General features: G+C 51.3%; 1 protein-coding gene and 1 long non-coding RNA gene across 3 annotated transcripts in view; both read left to right on the top strand.

The window, feature by feature from the left end:
- The window catches only part of MFN1 (mitofusin 1), a 189640-nt gene that overhangs the window by 16928 nt on the left and 157217 nt on the right, over positions 1-15495 (top strand). The gene's annotated exons all lie outside the window — the stretch shown is intronic.
- LOC143808141 (uncharacterized) lies at positions 11784-14455 on the top strand. Of its 2 annotated transcripts, none has more exons than XR_013221894.1 (3): positions 11784-11915; positions 11989-12927; positions 13130-14455. It is a non-coding gene; the product is annotated as an uncharacterized LOC143808141 (long non-coding RNA). The 2 variants fall into 2 exon arrangements; XR_013221895.1 differs by having other exon boundaries at positions 12962-14455.

Genomic DNA, 15495 nt, shown 5'->3' with positions numbered 1-15495 from the left:
TTGTGCCTACTTGGATGATATCGCAATCTTCAGCCAGACGTGGGAAGAACATCTGAGCCAAGTAGCCATTATTCTTGACCTGCTACTTGCAGCAGGCCTAACCATTCGACCAGATAAATGCCAATTGGGGATGGGTGAAGTTCAGTACCTAGGGCATAGAGTGGGAGGAGGGAAGCTCCGTCCTGAACCTGCCAAAATCCAAGCTATTAGAGACTGGCCTGTACCCCAAACTAAGAAACAAGTTATGGCTTTTTTGGGCACTGCCGGTTATTACCGAAAATTTGTTTCTCATTTCAGCACGGTGGCCAAGCCTCTTACCGACCTGACCAAGAAAACGATGCCCCGGCTGGTGGTCTGGACTCCAGCCTGTGATGAGGCTTTTAACAGGCTGAAGGACGCTCTGGTCTGCGACCCTGTTCTGGCTGCTCCAGACTACAAGAGGAGATTCATTGTGCAGACTGATGCCTCTGCTTATGGACTGGGAGCTGTACTCAGCCAGGTGAATGCAGCTGGGGATGAGCACCCCATTGCCTACCTCAGCCGGAAATTGCTGGACCGAGAATTGGCCTATGCAACTGTTGAAAAAGAATGTCTGGCTGTAGTGTGGGCCCTCAGGAAACTAAGACCGTATCTGTATGGACGAGAATTCACTGTGGTTACTGATCACAATCCCCTCATCTGGCTGAACAGAGTCTCTGGGGACAATGGACGCTTACTACGATGGAGCCTGGCTCTGCAGCCCTATAACTTTACCATACAGTATAGAAGAGGCAGCCAACACCAAAATGCAGATGGACTGTCCAGGCAAGAGGAGCCCTGAGCCCGGTCAGCCATGCCTGTGTGTACTTAACCAGCGACCTGTGGAGGTCCCTAGTACGTACACAAATTGGGAGGGGAAGGGATTGTCATGATCTGTACTTTTGCCCTGTCCTGTATTTGAATCATATGTATTTTCTTGTGCTTTGAGTTAATTTGTAACAAAATGTCTCCTTCCCCCAATACTTGCAGCCCTAAGCTATAATGTAATTAAGCTTTGTCAACATCACTAGGAAGGAATAGCCATTGTTCCTCACAGCAGGTGGCTAGTCAAATGTACATATTACTTAGGGCCCCTTCACACTGGTCGATTCTGCTACGATTACGACGCATTTGCGTCATATTCGACATCGCAGTACGAGCTCGTAGCCAGCGGTCACACTCTACGATGTTAACGCTTTTTCTGACGTAGTTGCGATGTGAACGTCACGCGTCGCAATCGTACGCTACCCTTCACACCGCCATAGTCCTACGACTCCGAGCGTGACGTATTACCAGCATGGGCGTGCTAAAACGTCACGCCCAATCAGGAGACAGGTATGCGGAAGCCCAACCCACGTAGTCGCATTACGAGCTCGTATGACCGCCGTCACATACTACGATTTCGACCGCCACAGCGAGACATTTACGACGAAAGAAAGTTCTGCTCTTTCTTTCACATCGTACGATGCTGGGCTGCGTCGCAGATCGTAACGCCATGTCACACTTTGCAACCTCGGAACGAGGACGGATAAACGTCACAAATCGAACGCTCGTTCAGACTTTGATTGCACAGTGTGAAGGGGCCCTTAGGGTACTGTCACACAGTGCAATTTTGAACGCTACGACGGTACGATTCGTGACGTTCTAGCGATATCGTTACGATATAGCAGTGTCTGACACGCAGCAGCGATCAGGGACCCTGCTGAGAATCGTACGTCGTAGCAGATCGTTTGAAACTTTCTTTCGTTGCTGGATCTCCCGCTGTCATCGCTGGATCGTTGTGTGTGACAGCGATCCAGCGATGCGTTCGCTGGTAACCAGGGTAAACATCGGGTAACTAAGCGCCGGGCCGCGCTTAGTAACCCGATGTTTACCGTGGTTACCAGCGTAAAAGTAAAAAAAAAAAAAAACCGTACATACTCACCATCTGATGTCCGTCTGGTCCCTTGCAGTCTGCTTCCCTCTCTGACTGTGAGCGCCGGCCGGAAAGTGAGAGCAGATCACAGCGGTGACGTCACCGCTGCGCTCTGCTCTCAGTGTACGGCCGGCACTGTCAGAGCAGGAAGCAGACGGCAAGGGACCTGACGGACATCAGATGGTGAGTATGTACGGTTTGTTTTTTTTTACTTTTACGCTGGTAACCACGGTAAACATCGGGTTACTAAGCGCGGCCCTGCGCTTAGTAACGCGATGTTTACCCTGGTTACCAGCGAACCTCGGCATCGCTCCAGCGCCGTGATTGCACAGTGTGACCGCAGTCTACGACGCTGGAGCGATAGTCATACGACGCTGCGACGTCACGGATCGTGCCGTCGTAGCGATCGTAATTGCACGGTGTGACGGTACCCTTAGACTATGTGGAGCTGACCAAAATAGAATCTTCTGGTGAACTCAACCATTGAACAGAAGGTGTGACCCCTACCCCTTCATGGGCGGATCCCAGGAGCTCAGACAATCCATTCTTATGTTGAGATCAGATGTGAGTTGATGCTGGAAGGAGAAGGAGTGGGGATTCTTAGCTGAGGCAAGACCCTACGTTCATCTGTGACTGCGGAAGCGAGACTTGAGCTGAGGCCATATCTCGTCGTTCGTGAGATTGTTTGGGATCTCTTGGACTCGTGTGGACTATAATTTTGTTAGCTGGCACAAGGATTATCGGGAGGTGCCCCCGAACCTGTTCCGTTGGACTAATTGTGGACTCTGTAGATCTACCTGCCTGTGGTGTTCCAGCGTTCTTGATAATAAATCTGTGGAATCATCCCTTGGCCTGTTGTCCCTTCTTGCTCTGCCGTACACCCCGTCACATACCACACTTGTATTGTGTACCTCCGGTTTCGTGTACCACCCATGTGCTGTGTACCTCAGGTCCTTTGTACTATTCATGTGCTGTGTACCTCACGGCCCAGTGTACCCCACATGTGCTGTGTACCTCAGGTCCCGTGTAACCCACATGTGATGTGTACTTCAGGTCCCGTGTACCACATTTGTGCTGTGTGCCTCAGTTCCCGTGTACCCCACATGTACTGTGTACCTCGGGTCCCGTGTACCCCACATGTGCTGTGTACCTCAGGTCCCGTGCACTGCACATGTGCTGTGTACCTCAGGTCCCGTGTACCCCACATGTGCTGTGTACCTCAGGTCCCGTGTACCCCACATGTGCTGTGTACCTCAGGTCCCGTGTACCCCACATGTGGTGTGTACCTCAGGTCCCGTGTACCCAACATGTGCTGTGTACCTTAGGTCCCTTGTCACACTTGTGCTGTGTACTTTAGGTTCCGTGTACCACCCACGTGCTGTGTATCTTAGGTCCCGTGTACCACCCACGTGCTGTACCTCCGGTCTCGTGTACCCTACATGTGCTGTGTACGTTAGGTCTTGTGTACCACCATGTGCTGTGTACCTCAGGTCCCGTGTACCCCCCATGTGCTGTGTGTCTCAGGTCCCGCGTACCACACATGTGCTGTGTACCTCAGATCCCTCGTACCCCACATGTGCTGTGTATCTCAGGTCCTGTTTTACCTCAGGTTCCGTGTACCCCAAATGTGCTGTGCACCTCAGGTCCTGTGTACCATCCATGTGCTGTGCACCTTAGGTCCTGTGTACCAACCATGTGCTGTTTACCTCAGGTCCCATGTACCACACTTTTGCTGTGTACCTCAGGTTCTGTGTACCACCCATGGGCTGTGTACCTCAGGTCCCGTGTACCACACTTCTGTGTACCCCAGGTCCCGTGTACCCCACATTTGCTGTGTTCCTCAGATCCTGTGCATCTCAGGTCCCGTGCACCACACTTGTGTTGTTTACCTCAGGTCCCGTGTACCTTAGGTCCCGTGTACCCCACATGTGCAATGTACGTCAGGTCCCGTGTACCATCCATGCGCTGTACACCTCAGGTCCCGTGTACCACACTTGTGCTGTGTACCTCAGGTCCCGTGTACCTTAGGACCCGTGTACCCCACATGTGCTGTGTACCTTAGGTCCCGTGTACCACACTTGTACTGTGTACCTCCGGTTATGTGTACCACCCATGTGCTGTGTACCTCAAGTCCCGTGTACCCCCCATGTGCTGTGTACCTCAGGTCCTGTGTACTATTCATGTGCTGTGTACCTCAGGTCCCGTGTACCATACTTGTGCTGTGTACCTCAGGTCCCGTGTACCCCACACGTGCTGTGTACCTCAGTTCCCGTGTACCCCACATGTGCTGTGTTTCTCAGGTCCTGTGTACCATCCATGTGCTGTGTATCTCAGGTCCCATGTACCCCACATGTGCTGTGTACCTCAGGTCCCGTGTACCCCACATGTGCTGTGTACCTCGGGTCCCGTGTACCCCACATGTGCTGTGTACCTCAGGTCCCGTGTACTGCACATGTGCTGTGTACCTCACGGCCCAGTGTACCCCACATATGCTGTGTACCTCAGGTCCCGTGTAACCCACATGTGCTGTGTACTTCAGGTCCCATGTACCCCACATGTGCTGTGTATCTCAGGTCCCATGTACCCCACATGTGCTGTGTACCTCAGGTCCCGTGTACCCCACATGTGCTGTGTACCTCAGGTCCCGTGTACCCCACATGTGCTTTGTACCTTAGGTGCTGTTTTCTTCAGGTCCCGTGTACCTCATTTGTGCTGTGTACCTCAGGTCCCATGTACCGCACATATGCTGTGTATCTCAGGTCCCGTGTACCCCACATGTGCTGTCTACCTCAGGTCCTGTGTACCCCACATGTGCTGTTACCTCAGATTCTGTGTACCCCACATGTGCTATGTACCTCAGGTCCCTTGTACTCCACTGGTGCTCTGTACCTTAGGTCCCGTGTACTCCCCATGTGCTGTGTACCTCAGGTTCCGTGTACCCCATATGTGCTGTGTATCTATGGTCCCGTGTACCATCCTTGTGCTGTGTACTTCAGGCCCCGTGTACCACACATTTGCTTTGTACCTCAGGTTTCCGTGTACCCCACATGTGCTGTGTACCTCAGGTCCCGTGTACCCCACATTTGCTGTGTATCTTAGGTCCCGTGTACCACCCATGTGCTGTGTACCTCGGGTCCCGTGTACTCCCCAGGTGCTGTGTACCTCAGGTCCCGGGTACCCCACATGTGCTGTGTACCTCAGGTCGCGTGTACCACACATGTGCTGTGTACCTCTGGTCCCGTGTACCACCCACGTGCTGTGTACCTTAGGTCTCGTGTACCCCACATGTGCTGGGTACCTCAGGTCTTGTGTACCACCATGTGCTGTGTACCTCAGGTCCCGTGTACCCCCCACGTGCTGTGTCTCAGGTCTCGCGTACCCCACATGTGCTGTGCACCTCAGGTCCCTCGTACCCCACATGTGCTGTATACCTCAGATCCTGTGTACCCCACATGTGCTGTGTACCTCAGGTCCCGTGTACCCCACATGTGCTGTGTACCTCAGGTCCCGTGTACCCCACATGTGCTGTGTACCTCAGGTCCCGTGTACCCCACATGTGCTGTGTACCTCAGGTCTCGTGTACCCCATATGTGCTGTGTACCTCATATCCAGTATACCCCACATGTGCTGTGTACCGTAGGTCCTGTGTACCACCCATGTGCTGTTTACCTCAGATTCCGTGCACCACCCATGTACTGTGTACCTCAGGTCCCGTGTATCCCACATGTGCTGTGTACCTCAGGTTCTGTCTACCTCAGGTCCCGTGTACCACCCTTCTGCTGTGTACCTAAGGTCCCGTGTACCCCAAATGTGCTGTGTACCTCAGGTTTCGTGTACCACCCATGTGCTGTGTATCTCAGGTCTCGTGTACCCCACGTGCTGTTTACCTTAGGTCCTGTTTTTCCTCAGGTCCCGTGTACCACACTTGTGATGTTTACCTCAGGTCCCATGTACCCCAATTGTGCTGTGTACCTCAGGTCGCCTGTACCATCCATGTGCTGTGTACCTCAGGTCCCGTGTACCAGCCATGTGTTGTGTACCTCAGGTCCCGTGTACCCCCCAGGTGCTGTGTATCTCAGGTCCCGCGTACCCTACATGTGCTGTGTACATCCGGCTCCATGTACGCCACATGTGCTGTGTACCTCAGGTCCTGTGTACCTTAGGTCCCGTGTACCACACTTGTGTTGTTTTCCTTAGGTCCCATGTACCCCAATTGTGCTGTGTATCAGGTCTCGTGTACCCCACATGTGCTGTGTACCTCAGGTCCTGTGCACCACCGCTTGCTGTGTACCTCAGGTCCCGTGTACCCCAAATGTGCTGTGTACCATCCATGTGCTGTGTACCCTCCATGTGCTGTGTACCTCAGGTCCCGTGTACCACACTTGTGCTGTGTACCTCATGTCCCGTGTACTCCACGTGTGCTGTGTAGTTCATGTCCTGTGTACCCCATATGTCTTGTGTACCTCTGGTCCTATTTTACCTCAGGTCCCGTGTACCACACTTCTGCTGTGTACCCCAGGTCCCGTGTACCCCACATGTGCTGTGTACCTCAGGTCCTGTGCACCTCAGTCCCGTGTACCACACTTGTGTTGTTTACCTCAGGTCCTATGTACCCCAAATGTGCTGTGTACCTCAGGTCCTGTGTACCCCACATGTGCTGTGTACCTCAGGTCCCCTGTACCACCCATGTGCTGTGTACCTCAGGTCCCGTGTACCAACCATGTGTTGTGTACCTCAGGTCCCGTGTACCCCCCCACGTGCTGTGTGTCTCAGGTCCCGCGTACACCACATGTGCTGTGTACATCAGGTCCCAATTACCCCACATGTGCTGTGTACCTCAGGTCCTGTTTTACCTCAGGTTTCGTGTACCACACTTGTGCTGTGTACCCCACGTGTGCTGTGTACTTCAGGTCCTGTGCACCTCAGGTCCCGTGTACCACACTTGTGTTGTTTCCCTCAGGTCCCATGTACCCCAAATGTGCTGTGCACCTCAGGTCCTGTGTACCATCTGTGACGGGGTGTACGGCAGAGCAAGAAGGGACAACAGGCCAAGGGATGATTCCACAGATTTATTATCCAGAACGCTGGAACAACACAGGCAGGTAGATCTACAGAGTCCACAATTAGTCCAACGGAACAGGTTCGGGGGCACCTCCCGATAATCCTTGTGCCAGCTAACAAAATTATAGTCCACACGAGTCCAAGAGATCCCAAACAATCTCACGAACGACGAGATATGGCCTCAGCTCAAGTCTCGCTTCCGCAGTCACAGATGAACGTAGGGTCTTGCCTCAGCTAAGAATCCCCACTCCTTCTCCTTCCAGCATCAACTCACATCTGATCTCAACATAAGAATGGATTGTCTGAGCTCCTGGGATCCGCCCATGAAGGGGGTAGGGGTCACATCTTCTGTTCAATGGTTGAGTTCACCAGAAGATTCTATTTTGGTCAGCTCCACATAGTCTAAGTAATATGTACATTTGACTAGCCACCTGCTGTGAGGAACAATGGCTATTCCTTCCTAGTGATGTTGACAAAGCTTAATTACATTATAGCTTAGGGCTGCAAGTATTGGGGGAAGGAGACATTTTGTTACAGATTGACTCAAAGCACAAGAAAATACATATGATTCAAATACAGGACAGGGCAAAAGTACAGATCATGACAATCCCTTCCCCTCCCAATTTGTGTACGTACTAGGGACCTCTACAGGTCGCTGGTTAAGTACACACAGGCAGAACGTAACTTACATGTGGCTTCATGCAGCCACGAATTGGCATTGTAGCTCTCCCACATTATTGCCCAGGAGAACATCTGCAGGCAGACCTCCCATCACCCCAACCAAACATCGCCTGACCCCAAAACCAAAGTTCAGATCCACAGTGGCTGTGGGAATAGTCCTCCAATGTCCACCAGCCAGTTCAATAACAATCCCAGGTCCTCTATGGATTGCCTCAGGCCGAACCACTCGGGGATCAGCCAGTGTGAGGAAAGCCCCCGAGTCACAAAATCCAATAAGTCTCTGTCCATCCAGCACGACCTCCTGCAAGTGCTTACTTCGATGAGCAGACGTCATCATAGCTGCAGGTCGCACCCCATAAACTCCTAGGGGTGCAACATGGGTGGGTTAGGCACTAGGCCAGTCCTCACGTAGTGGTGACACGTCTTCCTCCATGGCACTTGGCTGTACATAATTAATAATACGACTGGGTACAGGATCAATCCTCATTTGAACAGCTGGGCAGGAGGCTTGCAGATGCCCCGGCTGCCCACATCGATAGCATCTGTGCTGGATCTCACTCCATCCAAGGCGTCCTCTTGGGCGAGGGGTAAGGGAACCTGGAGGCCGGCTCCCACCTGAAGGTGCGGTAGGGGTTTGAGGACGACTCCTCCATGGGCTGGCTGGGCATGAGGCCTGCAGATGCCCCGGATGCCCACAACCATAACACCTGCGCTCTGCTACTTCCTCTCCTCGTCGTATTCCAGAAAATGCAGTAGAAGCAACTGGAGGCACATTTACACGGGTATCAGCATGAGGTGGTGGCTTAGAGGAACGGGGAACAATGGGGACAGAAGAACTGGGGGCCACCGGTGTTGTGGAGCTGGTAGGTGTCTCTCGATCCTCTAACAGAACCCTCCACTGAGGCTTGATGGTGAGAGCCTCATCAGCGAGAGATGCAGCTTCTTCCACTGTCGCTGGTCTCCTCTCACGCACCCATTCCCGGATCTCAGCAGGGCACTGGAAGTAAAACTGCTCTTTTAGGATAACCTGGAGAAAGGTCTCCCAGGTTAAGGCCTCCTCTGCTTCCAGCCAGCGATTACATATTTGTTTGAGTCTGTGGGCATACATCTTGAAAGACACTTCCTCATTGCAGGCTAAAGTACGGAACTGAGTCCTGTAAGTGTCTGGCGTCACAGCATAATGTTCAAGAATAGTCAGTTTAATCTCCGCATACTCACAGTTCTCTCGAGGGCCCATAGCTCTATAGGCTGCGGCAGCTCCACCCTCTAAGAGCCCCACCAGATGTCGGACTCGCTCCCTGTCCGGGACTTCCATTAATCGACACTGATACTCAAAGTCCTGGAAGAAATCCTCAATGTCGCCTGAAGCCTCATTAAACGGCTTGAAGTCTTTGCGGGACACTCTGGGGAGTTCCCTCATGGTGGGTGCTGGGGTTACAGTCTGTCTGGAGCTTCTAGCTGCTTCCAAAGCGATCTGCCTCTCCAGCAATGCCATCTCCTGAGCTCTGTCCTCGGCTCTGTGAATGGCCTCCCTCTCTCTCTCCTCGGCTCTGTGAATGGCCTCCCTCTCTCTCTCCTCGGCTCTGTGAATGGCCTCCCTCTGCCTCTCCTGAGCTCTGTGAATGGCCTCCTTCTTATCGGCGATGGTGAGCTTCTCTCCCAGCAATGCCAACTCCTCCTCGTACCATACAACCCACTGACTTTTGTGGGTATTTACCTCCGGCTGCAGTCTTTCCTCCATTTGCTGTGAGGATCCCTCCTCAGCGTCATCTTGCAGGCGAACTCCTTCCAAAGCCTCAATTAGCTGCTCCTTGGAGAGTCCTTTAAAACGGACTCCTACTTCACGGGCCTTTGATTGTAGGCTCCCCAAAGTCCAGTTCTTGTACTCTGCGGTGCTGGTTCCAGACGTTGGGCCATTGTCCTCCATTCCTTCTGCTCTGATCCCACCGCTGCCACCAGTTTGTGACGGGGTGTACGGCAGAGCAAGAAGGGACAACAGGCCAAGGGATGATTCCACAGATTTATTATCCAGAACGCTGGAACAACACAGGCAGGTAGATCTACAGAGTCCACAATTAGTCCAACGGAACAGGTTCGGGCGCACCTCCCGATAATCCTTGTGCCAGCTAACAAAATTATAGTCCACACGAGTCCAAGAGATCCCAAACAATCTCACGAACGACGAGATATGGCCTCAGCTCAAGTCTCGCTTCCGCAGTCACAGATGAACGTAGGGTCTTGCCTCAGCTAAGAATCCCTACTCCTTCTCCTTCCAGCATCAACTCATATCTGATCTCAACATAAGAATGGATTGTCTGAGCTCCTGGGATCCGCCCATGAAGGGGGTAGGGGTCACATCTTCTGTTCAATGGTTGAGTTCACCAGAAGATTCTATTTTGGTCAGCTCCACATAGTCTAAGTAATATGTACATTTGACTAGCCACCTGCTGTGAGGAACAATGGCTATTCCTTCCTAGTGATGTTGACAAAGCTTAATTACATTATAGCTTAGGGCTGCAAGTATTGGGGGAAGGAGACATTTTGTTACAGATTGACTCAAAGCACAAGAAAATACATATGATTCAAATACAGGACAGGGCAAAAGTACAGATCATGACACCATCCATGTGCTGTGCACCTCAGGTCCCGTGTACCACCTATGTGCTGTGCACCTCAGGTTCCGTGTACCACACTTGTGCTGTGTACTTCAGGTTCCGTTTACCACCCATGTGCTGTGTACCTCAGGTCTCGTGTACCACCCATGTGCTGTGTACCTCAGGCCTCGTGTACCCCACATGTGCTGTGTACCTCAGGTCCTGTGTACCATCCATGTGCTGTGCACCTCAGGTCCCATGTAAAACACTTGTGCTGTGTACCTTAGGTCCCATGTACCCCACATGTGCTGTGTACCTCAGGTCCCCTGTACCATCCATGTGTTGTGTACCTCAGGTCCCGTGTACCACCCATGTGTTGTGTACCTCAGGTCCCGGGTACCCCCCAGGTGCTGTGTATCTCCGGTCCCGCGTACCCCACATGTGCTGTGTAACATCAGGTCCCATGTACGCCACATGTGCTGTGTGCCTCAGGTCCTGTGTACCTTAGGTCCCGTGTACCACACTTGTGCTGTGTACCTCAGGTCCCGTGTACCCCAAATGTGCTGTGTAACTCAGGTCCTGTGTACCATACATGTGCTGTATACCTCAGGTCCCGTGTACCACACTTGTGCTGTGTACCTCATGTCCTGTGTACTCCACATGTGCTGTGTACTTCAGGTCCCGTGTTCTCCACATGTGCTGTGTACCTCAGGTCCCGTGTACTCCACATGTGCTGTGTACTTCAGGTCCCGTGTACTACATTTGTGCTGTTTACCTCATGTCCCGTGTACCCCACATGTGCTGTGTACCTTAGGTCCTGTGTACCACCCATGTGCTGTGTACCTCAGGTCCCGTGTACAACACTTGTGCTGTGTACTTCAGGTCCCTTGTACCCTACATGTGCTGTGTATTTCAGGTCCCGTGTATCCCACATGTGCTGTGTACCTTAGGTTCCGTGTACCACCCATGTGCTGTTTACCTCAGGTCCCGTGTACCACACTTGTGCTGTGTACCTCAGGTCCCGTGTACCCCAAATATGCTGTGTACCTCAGGTCCTGTGTACCATCCATGTGCTGTGTACCTCAGGTCCCGTGTACCACACTTGTGCTGTGTACCTCTTGTCCCGTGTACTCCACATGTTCTGTGTACTTCAGGTCCTGTGTACCCCATATGCGCTGTGTACCTCAGGTCCCGTGTACTCCACATCTGCTATGTACCTCAGGTCCCGTGTACTCCACATGTGCTGTGTACCTCAGGTCCTGTGTACTTCAGGTCCCGTGTACTACATTTGTGCTGTGTGCCTCAGGTCCCGTGTACCCCACATGTGCTGTGTACCTCAGATCCTGTGTATCACCCATGTGCTGTGTACCTCAGGTCCCGTGTACCACACTTGTGCTGTGTACTCCAGGTCCCGTGTACCCCACATGTGCTGTGTCTTTCAGGTCCCGTGCACCCCACATGTGCTGTGTACCTTACGTTCCGTGTACCACCCATGTGCTGTGTTCCTCAGGTCCCGTGTACCACCCATGTGCTGTGTTCCTCAGGTCCCGTGTACCCCACATGTGCTGTGTACCTCAGGTCCCCTGTACCACCCATGTGCTGTGTACCTCAGGTCCCGTGTACCATCCATGTGCTGTGCACCTCATGTCCCGAGTACCACACTTGTGCTGTGTTCTTCAGGTCCCGTCACGGGTCCCCCCCAGGTGCTATGTATCTCAGGTCCCGCGTACCCCACATGTGCTGTGTACATCAGGTCCCATGTACTCCACATGTGCTGTGTACCTCAGGTCCCGTGTACCCCACATGTGCTGTGTACTTCAGATCCCGTGTACCCCACATGTGCTGTGTACCTCAGGTCCTGTGTACCACCCATGTGCTGTGTACCTCAGGTCCCGTGTACCACACTTGTGCTGTGTACTCCAGGTCCCGTGTACCCCACATGTGCTGTGTATTTCAGGTCCCGTGTACCCCACATGTGCTGTGTACCTTACGTTCTGTGTACCACCCATGTGCTGTTTACCTCAGGTCCCGTGTACCACCCATGTGCTGTGTACCTCAGGTCTTGTGTACCCCACATGTGCTGTGTACTTCAGGTCCCGTGTACCCCACATGTGCTGTGTACCTCAGGTCCCGTGTACCACACTTGTGCTGTGTACTCCAGGTCCCGTATACCCCACATGTGCTGTGTATTTCAGGTCCTGTGTACCCCACATGTGCTGTGTACCTTACGTTCCGTGTACCACCCATGTGCTGTTTACCTCAGGTCCCGTGTACCACCCATGTGCTGTGTACCTCAGGTCTTGTGTACCCCACATGTGCTGTTTACTTCAGGTCCTGTGTACCACATTTGTGCTGTGTATCTCTGGTCCCGTGTACCCCACATGTGCTGTGTACATCAAGTCCTGTGTACCACCCATGTGCTGTGTATCTATCTCAGGTCCCGTCTACCACACTTGTGCTGTGTACTTCAGGTCCCGTGTACCCCACATGTGCTGTGTACCTTACGTTCCGTGTACCACCCATGTGCTGTTTACATCAGGTCCCGTGTACCCCACATGTGCTGTGTACCTCAGGTTTCGTGTACCCCACATGTGCTGTGTACCACCATGTGCTGTGTACCTCAGGTCCCGTGTACCACCCATGTGCTGTGTACCTCAGGTCTCGTGTACCCCACATGTGCTGTGTACCTCAGGTCCTGTGCACCTCAGGTCCCGTGTACCACACTTGTGTTGTTTAACTCAGGTCCCATGTACCCCAAATGTGCTGTGTACCTCAGGTCCTGTGTACCATCCATGTGCTGTGTACCTCAGGTCTCGTGTACCCCACATGTGCTGTGTACCTCAGGTCCTGTGCACCTCAGGTCCCGTGTACCACACTTGTGTTGTTTACCTCAGGTCCCATGTACCCCAAATGTGCTGTGTTCCTCAGGTCCCGTGTCCCCCACATGTGCTGTGTACCTTAGGTCCCGTGTACCCCCCATGTGCTGTGTACCTCAGGTCCCCTGAACCACCCATGTGCTGTGTACCTCAGGTCCCGTGTACCACCCATGTGTTGTGTACCTCAGGTCCCGTGTACCCCCCAGGTGCTATGTATCTCAGGTCCCGCGTACCCCACATGTGCTGTGTACATCAGGTCCCATGTACTCCACATGTGCTGTGTACCTCAGCTCCCGTGTACCCCACATGTGCTGTGTACTTCAGGTCCCGTGTACCCCACATGTGCTGTATACCTCAGGTCCTGTGTACCACCCATGTGCTTGACGCTGCGTTGACCTGCGTCAAACGCAACTTGTTGGCTTCAAAACGCAACATGTTAGCTTCAAAACTACGCATGCGGAGGCATCCGCATACATCCGCATGGCCTGCTTACCCATTGTTAAAGATAGGGTACGCAGAACGCATGCAGATGTAGGTGGAGCTGAAGGAAGAGGCGTGGCAGTACGAAGGAAGAAGGCTGCAGCCCTGCCGAACTCTAGAGTAAAGTTAGCCTTACCTGTACATTAGTCTGCATGCTCTCAACAGCATGTAAATTGTATATTAGATTGTAAGCTTCTAAGAGCAGGGCGTACATTGCATATTAGACTGTAAGCTCCTAGGAGCAGGGTGTATATTGTATATTAGTCTGTAAGCTCCTAGGAGCAGGGTGTATATTAGATTGTAAGCTCCTAGGAGCAGGGTGTATACTGTATGTTAGACTGTATGCTCCTAGGAGCAGGGTGTATATTAGATTGTAAGCTCCTAGGAGCAAGGTGTATATTGTATGTTAGATTGTAAGCTCTTAGGAGCAGGCTGTATATTGTATGTTAGATTGTAAGCTCCTAGGAGCAGGATGTAATTATCTTTTCCCTTCCAAATTGACTCTGCTGAGTTTATAATACATGCAGATATACAGCAATATGCAGCAGGACAGATGTGATCCAGGGAAATATCCGATCGCCACAACTGGGGTCAGGAAGGAATTTTTTTCCCCCCTGAGGCAGAACTCTCCGGGGGGTTTCTTCGCCTTCCTCTGGATCTTTCGGTCCAGTGGCTCTCAGCCGGTCCTCAATGCCCACAGCTAGTTCTGTGGTCTGTATAGAGCCTGACCTGAGAGTCATTGTGATCATTGCTTAATTTCTTGAAGGGCCAGTAATATTTTTATTACAGTGTTGCTTATTGCTATTCCAATAAAAAAATAAAATAAAAGTGTCAAGGAAGTTTTTTGTATTCACTTTCTTTTTACACAATTACAATGATGAGAGTAATCATTACTACCCTCAATACTGTACAAGTTGAATCAGGAATTATGGGGGGGGTGCCATTTACACAAGGCAGACCACGTACAGCTCTGGCAAAAATTAAGAGACCACCACATCAAAATCCTGTTATGGGCAGCCCAATCTCCAGACCTGAACCCCATTGAAAACCTCTGGAATGTAATCAAGAGGATGATGGATAGTCACAAGCCATCAAACAAAGAAGAACTGCTTACATGTTTGTACCAGGAGTGGCATAAGGTTGACTGGTGGAAAGCATGCCAAGGCGCATGAAAGCTGTGATTAAAAATCATGGTTATTCCACAAAATATTGATTTCTGAAATCTTCCTGAGTTAAACATTAGTATTATTGTTTCTAAATTCTTATGAATTTGTTTTCTTTGCATAATTTGAGGTGTGAAAGCACTGGTTTTTTTTTTTTATTTTGACCATCTTTCTTTGTCAGAAACAAAATACAAAATTTATTGCTTGGAAACTCTGAGACTTGTTGTCAGAAGTTTATAGAATAAAAGAACAATTTACATTTTACTCAAAAATATATCTATGAAGAGAAAAATCAGACAAACAACATTTTGCAGTGGTCTCTTAATTTTTTGTCAGAGCTGCATATCTCCATTCATTGTGGTATCATAATGTCAACTCCTGTCCCAGGTTACAAGTGTTATGGAGGCAGTGCCTTAAAATAGTATATGCCCTACACCACAAATTATCTGATCGGAATCTGAAGACAGGGACACAAAGCTGGAGAATACAAGAGACGCAAGCAGTGTCGGACTAGGGTGCCGGGGGCCCACCAGTAACCAGCCCCAGGGCCCCACTTTAACATCTACATGCAAATGTGACATTATCCTCAATCACAAATTTATATAACAATGAATGGGTAGATTGTTACATGAATAAGATGCCACCTTTATTTGTACATAGTGATTCAAGTATATTATGCCAAGTACTGCTCATATTAGAGGGTGGTG

Source organism: Ranitomeya variabilis, chromosome 2 (genome assembly GCF_051348905.1).
Source record: "Ranitomeya variabilis isolate aRanVar5 chromosome 2, aRanVar5.hap1, whole genome shotgun sequence".
In the NCBI taxonomy this organism is placed as follows: Eukaryota; Metazoa; Chordata; class Amphibia; order Anura; family Dendrobatidae; genus Ranitomeya; species Ranitomeya variabilis.
This window is presented reverse-complemented; position numbering and strand designations above follow the sequence as displayed.